We start from the raw sequence: 21,127 nt of genomic DNA, 5'->3' as shown, positions 1-21,127 counted from the left end.
ACAAAGTAATGGATCCCTGGTACATCCCAGCCCTCACCAAAATGCTGGACTGTGGTTGTCCTGGAAGTAGTCAATTTGCACTACTACCACTCTATCAAATTGATTGATTAGTTAATTAAATCCTTACCCTCTGTGCAGGACAGTTTTTCTTTGCTTCCTACTGGTGGGTACTAGGACTGGCATATCTGGCAGGATATTCTGGAGCTCTCCAGGATTCAATCCCACAGTCCCCCAGTTTCCAAGCCCTACTCTTCCTCTTTCTGGATTTTACTTTCCTTGTATTGATGGATAAAGGCACAGGTCGTTTGGCGGGAAATCCATTACATCGCAGGTAGCTGAAAATAATAGTGATAATTTAAAATCTCAGCTAAATTGCACTATGTCTGTAAACATCTTCAGGAGACAGGGCAGGGGTTCGTCTGCAGTGTGCTCATAATACGACTATTGGAAACAATAAATTGATCAATCGAGAACTTGTAATCACAATTGGAAGCGGTGCTATATAAAATTGTAGTTGTACTTTCAAATTTCGGCGGGAATTAATGCCGTCATGATGTGTAATTATTGACTGCCTCTAGGTCTGCTAAGTGCATTTTCTAAAGCACTATAAAATTCTTTAAGCTGATTCGTTGTGCTACATCAGAAAGAAGAGTGAGGGGAAAGTCCTACTGCGTGAAAGAATAGTAACAAAAACAACTCCATTTTTACTTAAATAAATACCACTCCATCTTTCCACTGCAAGACTGAGTCAACTGGGATGTATTGAGAGCCCCTCCAGCATCGCAGACAGCAGCCATCAGCACATGGACATTGCATATTGTAAACACATACACTAAAACCATGATCCATTCCATAGTAATTGCCATGGGTCGATATCAGAGATTGTGGAAACTTAAGTAGGCCACTCCAGCAATCATCTTTGCACCCTAGATCCCCCAGCATCCACGTACTGGCCGTACCAGATGCTCAGAGGCCAATTTCGGTGGGAATTAATGCCGACATAGTGTGTTATTATTGACTGCCTCCAGGTCTGCTAAGTGCATTTTCCAAAGCACTATAAAATTCTTTAAGTTGATTCACTGAGCTACATCAGAAAGAAGAGGGAGGAGAAAGTCCTCCTGCGTGGATAGAATAGTAACAAAAACAACTGACCGCCAACTCATCAACTGATCAATTTACATGAGGGACTAATTACCTTGCACAAACATTTCCCATACTGAATTGTCTTACACGACACGCATGATCCTAAAGGCTCCCCAATACATATTGAGTATTAGTTCGCTATTCACCCACCCAGAGGACGACAATGTTAGATCAGCTGCACCCTCATATCCCACCTGAGTGGTTTGGGAGGTCCAGTGGCGACTTACGCCTTAAGCCAAAAATGTCCATTTTTTCCAGCCACCAGCTACCTCAGCCACACGCCTGGACACCAAGCGTTGTCATCCTAGGAAACAAGCCACATATTCATCGGTGTAATACAATTAAATATCACGATTGTAGCGCCAGTCTGGTGACATTCAACAATGAGCGAAATATTAGTGATACGACATCAAGATGTCTGTGGCTCTGGAAATACCAGTTTTTCCTTGTAAATCTGTGTCCTGCTTATGACAAAACATAGTTCTCCATAAAAAATCTATCAAAACCGTTACAGCTGTGCTAATGAGGCACTGAAATCACAGTTTTACATGTAAAAATAAGAGGATCTATATCTCCCTTATAACCGGACATAGTCCCACCCATATCATTTTCTTTGCGCTTGTCAGGATACTGACCACAGTAACTTTACAGTCCAATGCGTACACATTTTAGACAATCAGTACGATTACAGTTTATATGTGTGTAGCATCTGAAAAAAATTATGGTATATCCACACTGACACAGGCTAGGTGTCTCAATTCTCCTCAGTTCTAGAAAATTATTTGTCATTTAGATCTTCCAGCCAATCAGATTCGAGAACAGGTTGCAGGTATTTTCAGTCAGTGCTTGTGGTAGGTGCTGAATCCCGCCAAGTCTCTCTCAAATAAGTGTTGTAAAGCACAAGTGTCCAGCACTATATGATAATCGACAGTGCAAATGCGGACATCACTTATGTGGGTTGGTGTAACATAGTAAATATCACAGTCAATAGGGCGAAAAGGAACAAGTGAGGGTCTGCTTAGGGGAGGCGATGAGAGAACCTTCTGCATATCCATGATGTTACAGCCGTACTGCCTGCCCTGTATGTACACAATGGCAGAACCCATTCAACCCTTGCATTGGTATATTGTGCGGGTGTTTACAGAATGAATCTAACACCATTATGGTTGGATATACTCGTCAATGCGTTGAAATCACTATTCCCCACGTCAAATATATCCTCCCGTGACAGGTAGGCATGTGTAAATTTTTTACGGGAATAGTAGTCTGATCACTTGCCACACATGTTTGATGACATGTCAGAGCGCTAACAACAGTAACTTTATTTTACAACAGCATAACATTCAGACAAGTAGCGTGATTATCATTTATAGGCGTGTAGCATCCAAAAAATTATAGCATGTATACACTCAGATCAGCTGGATGTCGTTTTGCATGGCCTACTACAGCTTCCCAGCAGCAAAATCCTCCCTCCACATCGTCGTTATCGCACATTTGTCGAGGAATAAATGGCGTTATTACAATTAAAAAAACTCTAGCGTCTTTTATTTATGTTGCACACAGTCTTGCATGATAGCGTACGCCAGACCAGGAAACACTGACACACTTAATGTGGGTAGAGTAACTTAGAAGGGTCCAGCTAACTTCTATGAAAACATCACCTCGGCCCCCCTCGAGACGTCTCATTCCCATGCGATGTCTCGATTTTGCCACTTCCACGAAATGATTTAACATATAGGTCTTCCAGCCAATCAGAATCGGAAAGAGACTGTAAGTATTCTGCTCTTGGGATGTCCTAAAAGCACCTTGAGTGCTGCGTCATCATTCATTGATATGATAGATAATGGCTGTTGGTATATACCCATTCACACTCTGTCATTGCGATATCCCTGGAATGATCCACAGGTCAAAGGCTGGTGCATGTGTTAGAGTTCAGTGCTGACAAGCACCGTGCTATTTGAAATCCTCAGTGCACATACATTTCTCAGAGCCACCACAGCAGAGAGAGGAATGGAATGGAATGACTTTCATATACCTAAACGTTCGTCGTATTTTTTCCTCAGTTTTATCGTATCTTTCATCAGTTTCGCAATTTTACCAGGTTTTATATGGACAAATCTGCCAGTCCTTGTATCCACCAATAGGAAGCAAGAAAAAACTGTCCAGCACAGAAGGTATCGATTTAATTAATTAGTCAATCAACTACATAGTGCAGGTAGCGCAAATCGACTGTTTCCGAGACATCCACAGTCCAGCATTTTGGGAAAGGCTGGGGATTTACTAGGTATCTGCTACTTCGCTCAGGACGAAAGAGGGGTTAATGTGGTCTCTGGCTCTGGTGGCATGCAACAGACACTTGTTGGTCAGAAAGAAACAACTCGAGAGAAAGAGAGGAAGAGAGACAGGGAGAAAGAGAGAGAGAGAGAGAGAGAAAGAGAGAGAACATGTGTTTCTACAGGAATCAGTTTCAAAGAATAGCCAGGACCCGTATCTTTGTCTGACCATAAGTAACCAGAGGGGTGAGGAGGCAGGGGAGGAGATGATTGGACGTGGGAGGGGTGGGTAGGTTGCTTCTTCCAGCGTTCTATGTTCGTGGTATTGTCAGCTAACTCAGTCAGTAGCTGCACAGCAGGCTGAACACGTGGCGCAGCTGCTTCCACTGCCCTGACGTGGAAGGTGCGTATTAGGGAACAAAACAGGAGGTGAGTCTGGCATCAAATTTCAAATGCAGCCAACATCCAGCATCATGAATTCTTCCACGGGTAACCAGTACCTGCCACTCCAGCGCTCAGGACTCAGTGGGTAGCTGGTGGCCCAGCACATGCAGTGCAGTACAGGGCATGTGATATTGTGATGTACCAGCCGGTGGGTTCCTGGAACACCTGAAGATGGGGAATGGTGCGATCAGAAAGCTTTTCTTATTTCACCAGTTGTGGGTTCCTGTGAATGTCTTAAGTGAACTTTTTTTCCTGAAAATTGCAATATTACACGCAATCGATTTGATGAAATAATTCCCACCCAATACGCAAATGAGTTGTAGTGATCAGTGAGTGCCTCAGTATTTCCAGGGAACCAGTAGGTTGTCGATTCAGTGCAGTAAGGATCTTGACCTAACTGCACCAGTATCCATCAATGGGATGTGAGGTGATGTCCTAAGAGCGGAGACACCACAATTGAGCTATTTTCCACTTTTTTTTTATCAAAAGTGGCACACAGTTTCCTGGATGGGAGGTGGAGGAGGGGGAAAGGAGGAAGGCTGGGGCTATTACGTCAGTTGACATGAATTTCAATTTTGTGTCATGGGATCCTTCCACCCCTGCAGCTCAGCACGGATTGAGTCTTTTTCCCGCCAGTTTCCAGGTGGGCGAGGGGTGTGAGAAGTGGGGTAAGAGAGGGGACCGGTGAAGAATTTTCTGGGAGGAGGAAAAGAGGCTCAGAACTGAACTGTGAAGGAGTGGTAAAAAAGTATCTTCCCAGAGAGGAAAGGGAAGGGGAGGTATGAGAATTTCTCAGAAAGACTGATGACACACCTCCAAATTGCAACAGTTTAGTTATGTAATTGGGTCATTTAGTTGCTGAACAGGGTAATACTTGCACCACCACAGCAACAGCTCTGCACAGACCGATCTATTATCCTACCAGTTGTTTTCTGCGAGGAAGGGGTGAGGGGAAGGCTGGGGGATTTCCCAGGAGGGTGGCAAGTGGCTAAGATCTGAACAAGTGTCCCTTTTTCCAGAGGGGTGGGGGAGAGGAGGGGAAGGAGTGATAGGGGGTTTCTCAGATGAACACATTATCCCCAGGGGGTCATAAATGAACCCATTGGAGTAATAAATCAGTTAGCATAGCAGTAGATTAAGGACCCCTCGGGTGAGGAGGTGTATGGTTACATGAAAAACCACTTAGCAGAACAATAGGTTAAGTTCATAAATCAACATCTGTCACAATTTAATTAATTATCATATGAATTTTAGCTACAATTTCGACTGCTTTCAGAAGTTGCTTGATGGAAGTGGGAAAATATTAAGGATTTTCTTTATGGGTTCGAATATCTTTAACTGTGATGCACACATTCTTGTGCTTCATTTAAAATTTACCTTCCCACATAAACGAGGAACTGACCTGCCGCCGTAAAACAAACGTTTATTTTCGTCTAAAAGCAATGTGTCTGTTTTTAAGAAGGCTACAACAAAAAAATTCAGGTCTTTAATTCAGTTTTTTATAATGTCTACTAAGTGAAAAAAATTCTTTCGAAATGTTTGAAATTTGTTACATTCATCTTTAGGGAGTTCTTTAATTACATATGGTTTTAAATGTGCGCTTTTCCTGCAACTCTTGTACTGTCATTCTAATTCTCAGGAAGCCATTTGTTACAATGTTTCAAGAGCTTTTATAGCCACATCAGTTTCTTATTCTTCTTTAAGGATTGGAAAAATTCTGTTTTGCATAAATAATGATAATACTTGCAGAACGTCTGGTGCCTCATTAAATACAACTAAGCCGATTATAAGGAACCACTGTCTGAGATTCGCAGCAACCCTTCAGATGTAGATTTCTTACAAGTTCGTTAGGAACCATTCTGACTGTTTTTCAAAAAGATGGAAAAGATAGTAATGATTGAATCATGAAATGTTGCCAGAAAGGAAAAAGATCACCCAAGTATGAAAATTAGTTGTAAGCTTTGTAAGTCAGGTAGAAGTCTCCAGTGAAAGCTGCTATTGTCAGTCAGTTAAGAGATCATATGCATTGAGAAACTGCTGATTTCATTGAATGGAGGTAAAAAGCGACGCAATGACGTATCATCTGTAAGTGAAAAGCACCAAATGCCATACATGGAGGTCCTCAAACGCCAAGCAAGGGTTTGGGAGTTCAAGAGTCCAGCGATAAGAAGAGTTCCATCCTCGGAAGACGATCCTAAGCAGATGGTGTATAAGTGTGTAGTCAGACACAGTTAACATCGTGCACTAAGGAGGACTTACAAAGTTTGCACGTACATACGTCTGGGGTAACGTTATTGGTTTCCATATTTGATTTGTCTTCTTGTATCTATGTCTGTATGTCATTTACAGCGTGACGAGTGCTTGAAACTGCGTATTCTATTAGAACAATAGAAACTGGCACCACCATGGTTGGTTGTCTGTAGTACTAGACACTGCCGTGTATACCTGAATGTGAGTAAAGTTATAGGCCTGGGCGATCATTTGCTCTCGTAATTAATTCGAAACTCTAGAAAGCCTCATCTATGAGTTTGACCCCGTCGCCATTTCACTCCTGTACACAACCGCTCGCGTATCGAGAAATGGATGACCTCAGAATCACACGTCATCTCTGATGTGAGAGGGAGCTTTTAAGTATGTTGCATCACACTTCGGTTTACAATTGTTACTTTCAGGAAGAGGTCGAACAGCAATAAATGATGAAGGGACCCAAAGTTCGTGAAAAGCACGGTCTAGATTTATTATCCGAGATGACTTTTATGAAACACCCGGTAGTTGAAACTTCCTGGCGGATTAAAACTGTGTGCCGGACCGAGACTCGAACTCGGGACCTTTGCCTTTCGCGGGCAAGTGCTCTACCATCAGAGCTACCCAAGCACGACTCAGGCCCCGTCCACACAGCTTTACTTCTGCCAGTATCTCGTCTCCTACCTTCCAAACTTTACAGAAGCTCTCCTGCGAACCATGCAGAACTAGCATTCCTGAAACAAAGTATATTGCAGAGACGGCTTAGCCACAGCATGGGGGATGTTTCCAGAAATCTGCACCCAGTAGTGGTCTCTGACTTTTGGGACTTTGAGAAAACACAGAATGTGACGAATCTAAGACATCTGTGAATGGTACACATCTGACACATCATTCAGAACATAATGGACAGCTAATTATGTTTTGTGATTCACGCAATGCACGACAATTGAATCCTTATGTAAATTATTATGCAGTAGACCTGCTACGGCTTTGTAAGGTGCAGACATTGTTGATGCATCATGTGTTGCGATACTGATGCGGTCGTTTGTTTAGAACATCATGTTCAGTGCTATACTCCTCAAGACCTGCTAACAGTGTACTGAAAATACCTTGTCCTCCCTCATTTTATAACTTAACAATATCGAAAAAAATATTTGCAAGCAACTCTCTCAAAGCATAAATGTACATATATTATAGAACAGACTATAGGAAATCGTTGTACTTTCGTCCATCATGATACTAATTTTGTACCTGATTGCATAATGAAGTGGGAAAGATTCTTTCCATTTCTTCTCCTATAAACGTAATGTTATTACGGCGTGCAGATTCAGAATGAAGCATACCTCCGACTGATAAACGATTAAACTTTTGTAGTTCTATTAGTGCAGGGTATGATTTGAGTGATAATTTCCTATTAAATATTACATATGCAGCTCTGAACTACAATGAAGTTGAGGTTACTTTTTTGTGATGTTGCTTTCCCCAAAACTTTTCACTTTCACTCACTCATTTTTCTATACGTTTATTTTCCTTGTTTCTGTGTTTTGGGCCCTTGTGGTCCTCGGTGCTTCAGTTAGAATAATAATGAATATTTAGATATTTTAATTGGGGATGTTGAAATTACTCCGACAGCACATTGTGTACAGCTTATTTTCCAAGAATACTGTTTCAGAAACCAGGTTTCTTCCTCAGGGATGTGTGTGGTGTGGAAGCTTTTTTAAGGTGGAAGAACAGTTTTCGTTTTTCAAAATTAGTTAATGGTGGTGTGGTATTTTGGAAAAATCTCAGATTATTAAAAATGTTGATTATGCAGTTTTCAGGAAAATTAATTACACTTCAACTTTTATATGAAAGAATCTTTTTTGTATAGTATTGTTTCTAAGTTATTCCCTCTATTTTAGGTTTTGTGCCGCATTTTATGCCTTTAAAGTGTAATTGGGCAAAAACGCAAAAATACATATTGCATTATTTTCACCCATATACAAACCAGCCAAGTTTCTTCCAGATCGTTTATCCACGCGTGGGAATGTTCCCATGGAAGGAAGGTGACATTATGGACCAATTTGGATGTGGTGGCGCATTTCACGAATGTACCTATCAAATACTCGTTGGACCTATTATTGCAGTTCTTTGAAAGTGACGTAATGGAGCTATTTACGCGAACTCTTACGTTATATTATTATCGATACGACAGCCAGTATTATGATCAGACAGACAGCTTTGCACTGAGAAGCCCGATGGCTCCAGCTGTTACAAACTTGTTTTAAGGAGAATTCGAACCTAGCTGTTTCTTCTGAAACGTTGACAACATGTTTGTCATTTGAACCCATGGACAGCAAAAACTTGAAGTGTTCTTGGAACATTTCAACAGTGTTTAAGTGGGACGTTCATGAAAAGCACACACCATTTAAAAGATGCACCAGATTCACGGATTTAAAGATCCTGCAATGAAATTTTGTACCATGCTTTACATGAAATTAACACATGTAGTGTTAAGTTCCTTGGAATATATATATTTAATTTGTTCTACAATTTAAAAACTTTTTATTTTCTAAAAATAATGTATGTACCTTTTTCTCAGAAACTATTCAGTACATTTCTACAAAATTTTTCTCCGTGTAATCTCTGTACGTGTAGTTAGCTTCTCACACATCTCAGGTGACATTCAAAAGTTCGAAATTTACTCTTGAGACAACATTAATTGGGTTTATAGAAATAAGTGAACAAAATCACGTAATTGTAGCCCTCATAGATTCTAAGAAAAAGGTACATAAACATTAAAAACATTCAGAAAACGAAATTTAAAGTTCAACCTAACGGTTTTTCTTTTGTCACGTCTTTAGAGGGCCCCCAGATTTGTACCCAGGGCCGTCTTTCCCTTTAGGGCTTCTCTTCTGGTTTCTTGTTTTCTGAGTTTGGTTGAAATCGGTCCAGTTGTTTAAGAGAAAATGTGGAACACACACACACACATGCAAACATTTTTATAATATTCATGGATTGTTTAGAAAATTAAGTATCCGAGATTTCCGAAAGGAAAGTTTGTAATCAATGCCTATTATTAATTTTGACTATGTCAGTGCCTTATGAACTTTTAATGCGAACTCCATTAAAAACTGAAAATTGCTCAGAGAGTAATGGAGAAATTCATGAGAAACAGACAGACAAACAAATAAATAGATCAGGATACAGGCTGAAGTGGTTGATGTAATTGTAAAGACACCTTAGGTTCAACCACAATGGAGTGATATCCGTGGGACAATCAATTTAATATGTGGTACCTGAATCGGGGCAGCAGCCTTGTAGGGGCAACAGTCTGGATGATTGAGTGATCTCGCATTGTAGCATCAGCCAAACTGGATTTACCCTGCTGCTACTGCGAAGGCTGAAAGCAAGGAGAAAATACAAATGTTATTTTGTCCAAGGGCATGAAACTCTAGTATACGGCTTGATGAAGATGACATGCTCTTGAATAAAATATTTCAGAAAGGAAATGGTCTCGATTTGGATATCCGGAGGGTGCTGGCATAAGAAAAAACAAAACTAGCATTCTACGGGTCGGAGAGTGGAATGTTAGGACCTTTAAATGGGTAGATAAGTTACAGAATTTAAAAATGGAACTGTATAGATTGAAGTTAAATACAGTGGAATTAGCCATGTGTGGTGGAAAGATAACAGGGGCTTTGGTCGGATGAGAACAGGATTATAAATACACAATCAGAAATGGATAATCCAGGAGTATGTCTTATAAGGAATAATAAAATAGGAATGTGAGTGAATTACTGTGAACAGCATAGTGAATGTATTATAGTAGCCAAGACAGATATAAAGGTACCACCCACCACTGTGGCACAAGTTTTTATGGTTACTAGCTCCACAGATGATGAAGAGATTGAAATAATTGTGACGAAGCCCACCGCTCTTCGTAGGATCATCTCTGTCTATTCTGTCAGTCCTACCCGGTAGGGTCCCAGGCTGATGAAGAACGCTCATGAATCGGCGGAAGAAACGCCTTATAAACCACTTCCTGTGTGGATGGTTAGCTTTAGATGTTCTATGGTGGTTACTTTTCTCCAGAAATTTGTCATCAACTGCGTATTTGTACGGTAGTGGAATTCTTTTCCTTTGTATCAGCAATATGTTACATTTCTTCGCGATCAGAATCAACTGCCATACTCTGCACCATTCATGAATCCTCTGCAGATCATCCTACAAATCGATACTGTCCTCTGGCGTTGCTGCTTTCTCATAGACAACCGTACCATCTGTAAACAGTCTTAAAGAGCATCCGATCCTTTCTACTACTTCATTTATCTACATTGTAAACAGTAACGGTTCTTTGGGTACTCCGAAAATTACCTTTACATCTGTCGATTTCGTTCCGTTAAAAGTAAATTGTTGAGTTCTGCTGCACGGAAGTCTTGAATACAGTCGCAAATCTTGTCCGGTGCCCGCTAAGATCGTATTTTTCACTAAACGGTTGTGCGAGACGGTGTCAGGTGCCTTCCCGAAATCGAGGAGCACGGCATAAAGGTGAGCGCCATTGTCTCCAGCAATATGGATCTCACGGAGGAACGGAGCGAGCTGAGTTTCACAAGATCTCTGATTGCGGAATCAATGTTGATGTTATAGAGGACATTTTCCTCCCTCAAAAACGTCAATAATTTGATCATAACACACGTTCCACAATTCTACAATAGATTGATGTCAACGATATTAGCTAGTAATTATGCGTATCTGTCCTGCGCCCCTTCTTGAAAACGGGATTGTCAGTCGCTAGGTACCCTAGTGATACGATTTGCTGGTGACATTTCTATCCTGAGTGAAAGTGAAGAACAATTACATGATCTGCTGAATGGAATGGAAGTAACAGAAATGAGAACAGTGAGAAAAGGATGGATGGTCGCGATGTAAATGAAGTTAAGGAATTTTGCTACCTAGGCAGCAAAATAACCAATCAGTGAAGGAGCAAGGAGGACATCAAAAGCAGACCAGCACTGGAAAATAGGACACTCCTAGCCAAGACAAGTGTGCTAGTATCAAACATAGGCCTTAATTTGAGGAAGAAATTTCTGAGAATGTACTTCTAGAGCACAGCATTGTAGGGTAGTGAAATATGGACTGTGGGAAAACAGGAACAGAAGGGAGTCGAAGAATTTCAGATGTGGTGCTACAGGCGAATGTTTAAAATTAGGTGGACTGGTAACGTAAGGAATGAGGAGGTTCTGCGCAGAATTGGAGAGGACAGGAATATGTGGAAAACACTGAGATATAGAAGGGACAGGACTATAATATATCTATTAAGACATCAGGGAATGACTTCCATGGTAATAGAGGGAGCTGTAGAGGTCAAAAACTGTAGAGGAAGACAGAGATTGGAATACATCCATCAAATACTTGAGGACGTAGGTTGCAAGCGCTACTCTGAGATAAGGAGGATGACACAGGGGACGAATTCGTGGCAGGCCGCACGAAACTAGTCAGAAGACTGAAGAATTAAGAAAAAAAAATGAGGTACCTTACCTTCTTCCACGGTAAACTGTTCTTAAAAGGCGAGCAATTTATTCCACTCAATCTTTGTAGAACGTTATGGGTATCTCATCTTATCCTGATGTCTATACACTACTGAGTCATTGTGGTTGCTTTTCTCTTCCGCGATCGGTTATCTCAATATCTGCCATTCAACGGTCGTACGATGATTGAAAATAGGTACCTCGTTACGATCTTTCGCGGAGAAACGATTTTGAAAGACCGAATACGGTATTTCGGTCTTCTTCTGTTATCTTCCATTTCGGTGTGTGTATGGTCGCCGAATGAATGAAAAGAGGATTTCGAACCGCTTACTGATTTTACGTAAGACCAAAACCTCTTAGGGCTCTTACTCAGATCAGTTGACAAAATGTTACTTCAAGAGTCATTGAACGCGTATCTCATTGGTCTCCTTACGCTCATTTTAGCTTCGTTCAGCGTTTGTTTGTTATCTAGGTCATGACTTCTCTTGAAACTGTGATGAGGCTCGCTTTCTGTACGTGGCAGTTTTCTAGCGCGGCTATTAAACCACGGAGGATGTTTGCCATTCCTTAAGCCCTTTCTTAGAACATACTTGTTTAAGGCATGCTGAACAATGATTTTGAACGTTTTTCCATTTATGCTCCACATCCTTGTCCTCAACACAGAATATTTGTTGTTGGCTACTCAGATACTCTGCAATCCGTACCCTGTCACTGTTGCTAAGTAAAAATATTTTCCTGCATTTCTTATCATTCCTTGTAAATCCCGTAGTCGCAGTTGCTCTCAGAGCCTTATGAGCACTGATATATTCCTCTACATTGACTAATTCGATAAGTTCAGGTCTGTCTGTTGCTAGGAGGTCTAAGACGTTACATTCAACAGTTGGTTCTCTAATTATCTCCTCGCAGGAATTTTCGAATAAGACATTCAAGAATAATATCACACGAATCCTTGTCTCTGGTGATATTGAAAACAAATAGGAGCACCATTTATACATATCACTGAATACTGTAAGACATGTAAAAGTCTAGAAGAGGTTTTTATTCAGCAGTCGAAGCAAGTGGGTAACGATGATGGTTACAACTATGAAGTGCCACTGTTGCCGTCTTTGGGATTGTTTTCAATATGATGCATAATTGTAATCATACACACATGTGCAAGAAATCAGAGACATCCATCTTTTACCGTCAAGGCCAGTTCTGCATCTTGATAATGAAGGCAACGTGTTTTGTAAAGGACCCTTACGCTCAAACCTCCAGATGTCAGACACTAAGGTCGGTACCAAAGGTTATATGTCGATAGAGTGTCAACCAAAACTCCGCTTTAGTTCGTACCATGTGCTGTTGTCCAGCAGAACGGGCGTAATCGTTAATTAAAAGTAACACTAGAACTACGGATCACATCGAAAGTAGAACTGTGAGTAAGAGACATACGATGCTTCCGCGGGAAAGTCGGTAGAGAGTTGGATCCTCGTATCAGGAGTCCTGGGTTGAAACCCAAATGACGAAAATTTTTTTTACTGTATTGTGAGTGGAAGTATTATATGGGACAACTTGTTTATGAAATGTAAAAGGGCTGCTTAGAGTTCACAACAATGTTCTCTTGACAGTCTACTTTCGCTTCGTTTCTTTGAAAGTAGTGAACCTGCAGAATACATTTTTAGTTTCAGAGAATATACAAGCAGAACAGAAAAGTAAAGAAATAATTGCATAACGCATAATAATTAACAATAAACAAAATAATAAGATAAATAATAAGTACATAACGTTCAACTAACGAAGCGAAAGCAGACTGTGAAAAGCAGAGTATTACAATCTCCGAAAAGTTCTTCTACATGCCAGGAAAATGTTCTCCCATATAACAATTTAACGCGTAAAGAGTCAAAAGAAATTGTCATCAGAGGGATTTGAACGCGGGACCTTTGCTACGACACCAAAAGGCTCTACTGTCTAACACACGCGAGATCTACAACACAAACACTGACAGATATGCTTTTCCTGTGCTCTATAGCTCAGGTGATAATTTTAATTACCGGTTACTGATGTTCTATTGGACGACAGCACATAGCACAAACTAAATCGGTGTTTCGGTTCATACTCTATCTACATACAACGTTTGGTACCGATCAGAGTGTCTGACATGTGGAGATTTGGGTGTCACAAATTTATGACTTCTCAGGAGGTACCCACAACTCCCAGTGTTTCGTTGGAGTAATTTCACCAATCCTACCTCTTGCTCCATGAGGTCCCACATACTCCGAAATGCAGAGTCGTATTCATGGACAGTTCGTCAGACAATTCCATTTTATGCCATGGACACGCGTAAGTCAAACACATCAGTGAGTGTTATGGTCTGAATACTTGCATACGAAAATATCTGATACAGTATGCTGTTCTTGTCACCATCACCATGGCAGTGTACACTTAGACCGATAGTGTTCTATTTAATGTCTAAGCCCTGATAGCTGTTTCCGGTTTTGCTCATCTTAATAGAGGCTTTGAAGCGATTTGTAAAAACAGTGTTAAATACAAGTATTGAATCTGGAATGGCATGTTAAATATCTCGTCTCCTTGCCACGAGTATTGTGTTTTGCTACTCTGCGTCTTTTGCTAAAGACACGAGCGTCCATCTCTCTCATCAGCTAAGTGACAGAATTGTCATTCTGTAGCACGCCGATTTGGCGTGCCAGAAATAACATCGTGTGTAAACTGACCAACTCAATGTAGGTTGTGCTGCCAAACACGTGCTGGCAGCCTTGGCGCTACGCTGCACTCCAACAAACTACGCAGCACCATCGTGCGGTATTTTGGCCGGCCTTCCAGCAGGTGAGGGAAGACCCTAGGGAAGTGTTCAATAGTGCCGCACGCACTGTGCGCACGTTTCGTATTTAGCGGCGGGCTCCACAAACATTTCTTCGCACCACAAGGCTCGCTATGACGAAGTTAGCAATTAGAAAAACATGCTACAAAATAAAAACAGGTTATTAGTGTCTCGAGACAGAAGCAAGGAGACAGCCCGCATTGCCCGCATCTCGTGGTCGTGCGGTAGCGTTCTCGCTTCCCACGCCCGGGTTCCCGGGTTCGATTCCCGGCGGGGTCAGGGATTTTCTCTGCCTCGTGATGGCTGGGTGTTATGTGATGTCCTTAGGTTAGTTAGGTTTAAGTAGTTCTAAGTTCTCGGGAACTGATGACCATAGCTGTTAAGTCCCATAGTGCTCAGAGCCATTTGAACCATTTTTGAACAGCCCGCATTACTAAAGCCCCAGTTGAGATGATTATTTGTCCTCCAGGGTTTGTCGACCTGGAAGTGTGACGTTACGCTATGAGATGTTTCATCATAGTAGATCGGCTCAGAGACAACTGACGAGCAGTTTTGTACACGTGACTTTTGTGGCCTGCAAGAAAATGATGCACTCGATGGCTGTCAAAAAAAGATACGAGTCTGATGCAGGGCGTTTGTACATTACCACTGCGCTCACCGCATAAGATACTACTCACCCCCTTTCAAAGAGCCCAATGGCAGCTTTGGAGTGCTCTGGGCAGCGTAGAACCCTTCACTACTGAAATAGCCTTAAGTCATGGCAGTGACCTGCTGTGTACTGCCAGTTGGTTGTATGGAATCAGAGAAGTTGGCTGGGTCGACGTGAAAACGGAGAAACGACCTATTGTGTTTGAATGTGTCCATGACCACTCAGTGGATGCTATTGGTGTATCAGTGCTACTGTCCACTGTGTCTGCAAGGAGTGGTGTAGCACTAGCACTTATGTAAAACGGCGTAAGATAAGTGATCGCAGGGAGATCTTAACCGACAGTGGCCGGTGTTTCACACCTTTCAGACAGGTAATGCTGCCCTCAGTGAATGCAGCTCCCTCTCATACATTTCCCGGCCGAACATTGCTTAGCAAACTGTATGTAATGGACAGTTGGATTCGGGTATCTCACAAAAGGTTTTATTTCACAGCGGTACTAAACAACACTAAAACTGAACTGTAACTGGATGGAGGCGTGTAGTACGGTCCGACGAGTCACGGTTTCGCTTTTTTTTCAAACTGCACGAGACCTGCACAGACGGTCCAATGAGGTAATTAACACGTACGGGTGCGTGGTGGAGGTAGTTCAGGTGGGCGGTGTTTTTGTGATGTTGTGGCGGTGTTTTTCGCACTATGATTTGGGTCCACACATTCATGAAAACATGCGCATTAACCAGGATGGCTATTTCAATATTCTAGGTGACCAAGTGTTTCCCGTATTACAGAATGGAATCAGTATCTGTAATTACACTGGCATACAACCACTAAACACAGTTCACAGTGACGTGTTACGGGAGTCAAGCCCCCATCATTTGACTGTCGGTGTTAGCCGTACAAAAATGTGCTTTTAAAAAGCACCGAAAGTCAAAAAATAAAAGCAGATAAAGTTTTCCGCCCAAGAGAAGCTACAACAGCAGCTTCTCTGCTCCACTTTTCCATGTTACTGCCGCTCCACGAAAGCGTTCCTTTCGTATAGCGGTGAAAACGTGTTACGTCAACTGTAGGTACAATCGGCTTCCTCTCCGTGCACCGGCTAGTTCGGCAAGCACGTGTTCGGCTACACCAGACTGATCTGAATTATAAATCGTTCCGTAACTTTTCACAGATGTCATAAGGGACACGAATAGACAACAACTGCTTAAATTTACCGCACTAACGCTAACCTTAAGAAAGATAAATGAACCATTGAAGGAAACGTTACTGCTCTCGCCCGTTTGAACATTAAATATATTATCAAATCAAACTAGGTGAAACGCTATTTCAAGTTCCTTTCCTTTCTTACCTGCGTGCATCACGTCTAAATCCTCTTGACTGCATTTCAGGGAGTGTCCAGATTCATAAATATGTTTCGCAACCACCGATCTTCCAGAACCGCCAAGTCTAATACCATCCACATGCTCCCTAAACTTGTTGAAAATTTCCTCCCTTCTGATCTATATATTTCGCGTTACGCAATGCATATATATTTTATAAACACCTGCCTGACCTAGATTACTTCAGCTGTTCCCAGCTTCATGCTTTAAATAATATCTGATGAAACTGTTTTTCTTTGAATAGCAACCGGACTTGTATGGCCTAAAAATGTTCGCTAATTTGTATGAAATTTTCTCAAAATAGAGTACAGCAACGATCTTTCTATCCCTAGCTATTTTCTCTTTCCGTCTCTTCTTGCCATTATCGATAAGACGACTGACCACCCTTAAGTGCTACCCCTCATTTATTGCTATCTGATTAATAACCTGTCTACTGCACTCATTGGTACATTAGTTTCCCTGTTCACTAATAAGTGAAGGGTCTGACAGATGCGTCACAGATTTTGATCAGTTTTTGCAAGAAGAGACACTTGTTTTGATTTTTGCTAGACACTCCATTTTTTAAAAAAGGAATCAACGTCATATAAAGTGGGGTCCGAAGTTAATAATATAACTATTAACGTACTTGTGTGTTTTCAGTCTGTATCTTGGGTACCCGTCATTCTACGCAGAGCGAGGTGGTGGCCGAGCTGTCGAGGCGGCCTCCTGTCGAATTAAACAGTCAGTGTTGTTCACGAATTCTTAAAGTCCATATCGGAAACTCGTTGGCCAGTGAATATAGCTTGATCAAACTGTTTCACATCACTGTCGGCTTGTGTGTGTAAGTGAACTAGCGGAATGGCGGAGAATCAACGACCTTCGATAAGTTCACCAGCGGAATGTGAAGTTTAAAATGTTGCAGATATCGGTGAAAATATGAGCGAAGAAAGCTAAAGAGAAGTCGCTGACACCATACACGTTTTCTAGAATTTATTTCGAGACAATAACGGTTGTGAACAACTGTATTTCTGAAAGGCCTCTTTTAATCGGCAATGTATTGTATTAACTGTTTTGGATTACACAGTGACATGACATTTGCAGAACTCGAAGAGGTTCTGTATGAAAATGAAACCGGCGCTCTTCCATATTTTGTCGAAAATTCCAATGCAGCCGACCATTCAAATACGACGGTCGTTCAGTTAAGTAATGACCAACATATTTAAAAAAAGCCATTAATACACATACACGAACGTCCTTTTTGGTGCTTCACATTTCATGTTTGTTCTGTGCGCCGGTGAACTTTCGAACCGTTCTGGCAAATGACAGAGCCATATTACAGCGTCAAAATGGCCTCTACATACGACTCACGTTAATTCTTGTGTGCAGAAAAAGATACTGTGGTGAACATCCATACATGTTTGTCTGCAGTGTATGGCGATGCTGCAGTTGATAGGAGTACAATTGGGCGATGCGTAAAGAAAGTTACAGCCTTAGGAATACAGAAACAGAGCTCCATAATCAGCCACGCTCGGGACGTACTGTCACAGCCACTGCTCCCGATATGCTGAATCGTACGGATGCCATTATTCGTGCCGACCTGCGCATCACAACTCGACAACTGGCCGGTTAAAGATTCTCTATGGGGAATACGCTTTGAAGAAGACGAGAGTGTCAGTCATGCAGTGGAAACGTGGCTACGCCTACAGGACAAGAGCTTGTACCAACAGGGAATACATATTCTTTCACAACGTTATCGTACGGCCATAAAACGTTAGAGAGACTACGTGGAAAAATAGGACATGGACAAGACATGTTGATGTATATTGTCACCAAATTCTGACTCTTAACAATAAATATGTTGTGAGAAAAAAAAATTGGGGGCATTGCTTATTGAACGACACGTGCACATCAGCATAATTACCTGCGACATCGGGACACGACGATTAAGATTCGGCGCGCAAACCAGAATGAAAGTGATGTAATACGTGATAGTAATTATCATTGGACGTCAAAAATCTGCAGCTACAATGGCGTAACGACATCCTAATTGGAGTTTCAAAACACTGCGGACCAAGGGAACAACTTCAAGGTTAACGAGAAATGGCCTACTGAAGATGTGGGAAGCAGACATGCAAAACGGAGGTCCACAGTCGATAAATTAAATGCTGTCGGTAAATGGACGTTCAACAGATTCGTTTCAGCCAAAGAACGGGCAAAGCACGTAATAACAACTCTTCAGCAATGGGAGATAGCAGCTAGTATGCAGTATAAATCAGAGGGGAATGATTTTCAGTTCACGGCATCATCATCGTGAGCAAAGGGGATGAAAGCGATACACAGAATACTCCAACATCATGTCACCAATACGTTTCTAAGAAAGAAGTGACATCGATTGAAAAATCACTTGAAGCTGCCGAGCTCTTTTAACGGCAGACCAGAGACTTAATTGGAACTTATGATCGAGATTTTATCCTACAAACCGACATAACTGGATGTGAATAGCTTGTCAGTATAAAACATATGTTGACACATCGAGGCGAAAAGAAAACGTTTGTTGCAGTTGGTAAATAAAGCTATACACTCGTATACAGCGCAGTATTTAATCACAGCATCCGGAAAACTGTTGCCGACAGTGTTCTTGTGGTTGCAACAACCCAAAGGAAAATTCCGTCCACAGGTCTCTCAACAAGTTGAAGCTCTCCAGAGGGAATTTGGAAACGTTTTCGTCACGTGCTCAAAATCTGGAAAGATGACCTGCTAACTATATCAACCATATCTGAATAAAATTGTGAAACTTTAAGTGCAGCGACACAAATTTTGCCTGATACTCGATTCATGTGGTGGCCAAACCAGCTTGACAGGCTAAGTTAGGATATTCATATGTGATGATGCGCAACTGACGTACACCTTGAAATGCATCCGAAATGTACCTCTCCTTGTTAGCCTTGCGACATTTGCTTTTCCCGAAAGGTAAAGAATTTCATCGCACGACTTCAAAATCATGCTACGTGACACCAGAGCAAAGAAGTACAAGATTGAGCGAATTCCATCAAAATTTATGCTTTGGTTCATAACCAGTAGTTCATGCCTGTCTTTCAAGACAGTCTTTTACACACTTGGTACGCATCTAAATTGATAACTGATAATCTATGTATAGCAACGCCACGAACAATATACCAGAAAACATGCCAGTGCGGCCAGACTTAGTTCGCGTGTTCCGCATGGTGCGAGAAATATTTATGTTTTGCCTGTTTCTATGATAAGTTTCACACCACTGATTGCGAGAACGCTCACGAATGAACCATCAGTTAGGATTCCACAATAACATACTTGAGACGTATTTCTGTACTATGTACCTAGATTAAAATAGCTGTAACCAAATTACGTATAGGGAACATAATTCCCTTTGGACACTATATTATATTAATAAAACGATTTGTTTTTAGTCGATCTTTCGATATACAGCATTAAAAATACGATTTTTCTTCATCACCTTTGACTTGGTTTTTTTAAAAAGCTAGGGAGTGTCTAGCAAAAAACCGAAACACTTGTCTCTATTTTCAGTGCAGAAAACCTTACGAAATATGATCAAAATCGGTACTTCACATGTCAGAAGCTACCATTGTAAGTTTCTAAACGCCGGTTCTTTATAAATTTGAGGGTGACAAGACTGATTTGGAATCAGACCATCGGTTGCAGCTAGGTTTGTGGAGGTCTTGAAGTCATTCGATTTGTCTTGCCCCACTACCTCAAGGTCCAAAAACGACATACGACCATTAGTTTCAAGTTCTAAAATGAAGTCAATTTTCTCGTGGCACCATTTGAAATTACCAATTATTTTATCAGTGTCCTCCTTCGGTCCATGTGTCATCTAAATGGCGTTTATGACATGCTACCTTCCCTGTTAAAGGATCATAAGATTTTAAAATATTCTTTTCCAGATTTTTTATAAAAATATCCACTATTGTGCCCGAAATGCTTGATCCCATAGCCAGCCCATTTTTATGGATTTAAAATTTCACAAATGCGAAATATGTATTTATCAGATATTTTTAAAGCATGTACCTGGGAGCAAGAAGAGCAAATGTGAACAAGAAGGTGTTTATAAAATACAGTGTGCGTCCTGTCAAGCGATGTCCACTACTGGCCATTAAAATTGCTACACCACGAAGATGACGTGCTACAGACGCGAAATTTAACTGACAGGAAGATGCTGTGATATCCAAATGATCAGCTTTTCCGAGCATTCACACAAGGTTGGCGCCGGTGGCGACACCTACAACGTGCTGACATGAGGAACGTTTACAACCGATTTCTGATACACAAACAGCAGTTGACCGGTGTTGCCTGGTGAAACGTTGTTGTGATGCCTCGTGTAAAGAGGAGAAGTGCGTACCATCACGTTTCCGACTTTGATAAAGGTCGGATTGTAGCCTATCGCGATTGCGGTTTATCGTATCGCGACATTGCTGCTCACGTTGGTACAGATCCAATGACTGTTAGCAGAATGTGGAATCTGTGGGTTCAGGAGGGTAATACGGAACGCCGTGCTGGATCCCAACGGCCTCGTATCACTAGCAGTCGAGATGACAGCCATCTTATCCGCATGGCTGTAACGGATCTTGCAGCTACGTCTCGATCCCTGAGTCAACAGATGGGGACGTTTGCAAGACAACAACCATCTGCACGAACAG

This window comes from Schistocerca nitens, chromosome 1 (genome assembly GCF_023898315.1).
Source record: "Schistocerca nitens isolate TAMUIC-IGC-003100 chromosome 1, iqSchNite1.1, whole genome shotgun sequence".
Classification (NCBI taxonomy): Eukaryota; Metazoa; Arthropoda; class Insecta; order Orthoptera; family Acrididae; genus Schistocerca; species Schistocerca nitens.
Note: the sequence above shows the minus strand (reverse complement) of the source record.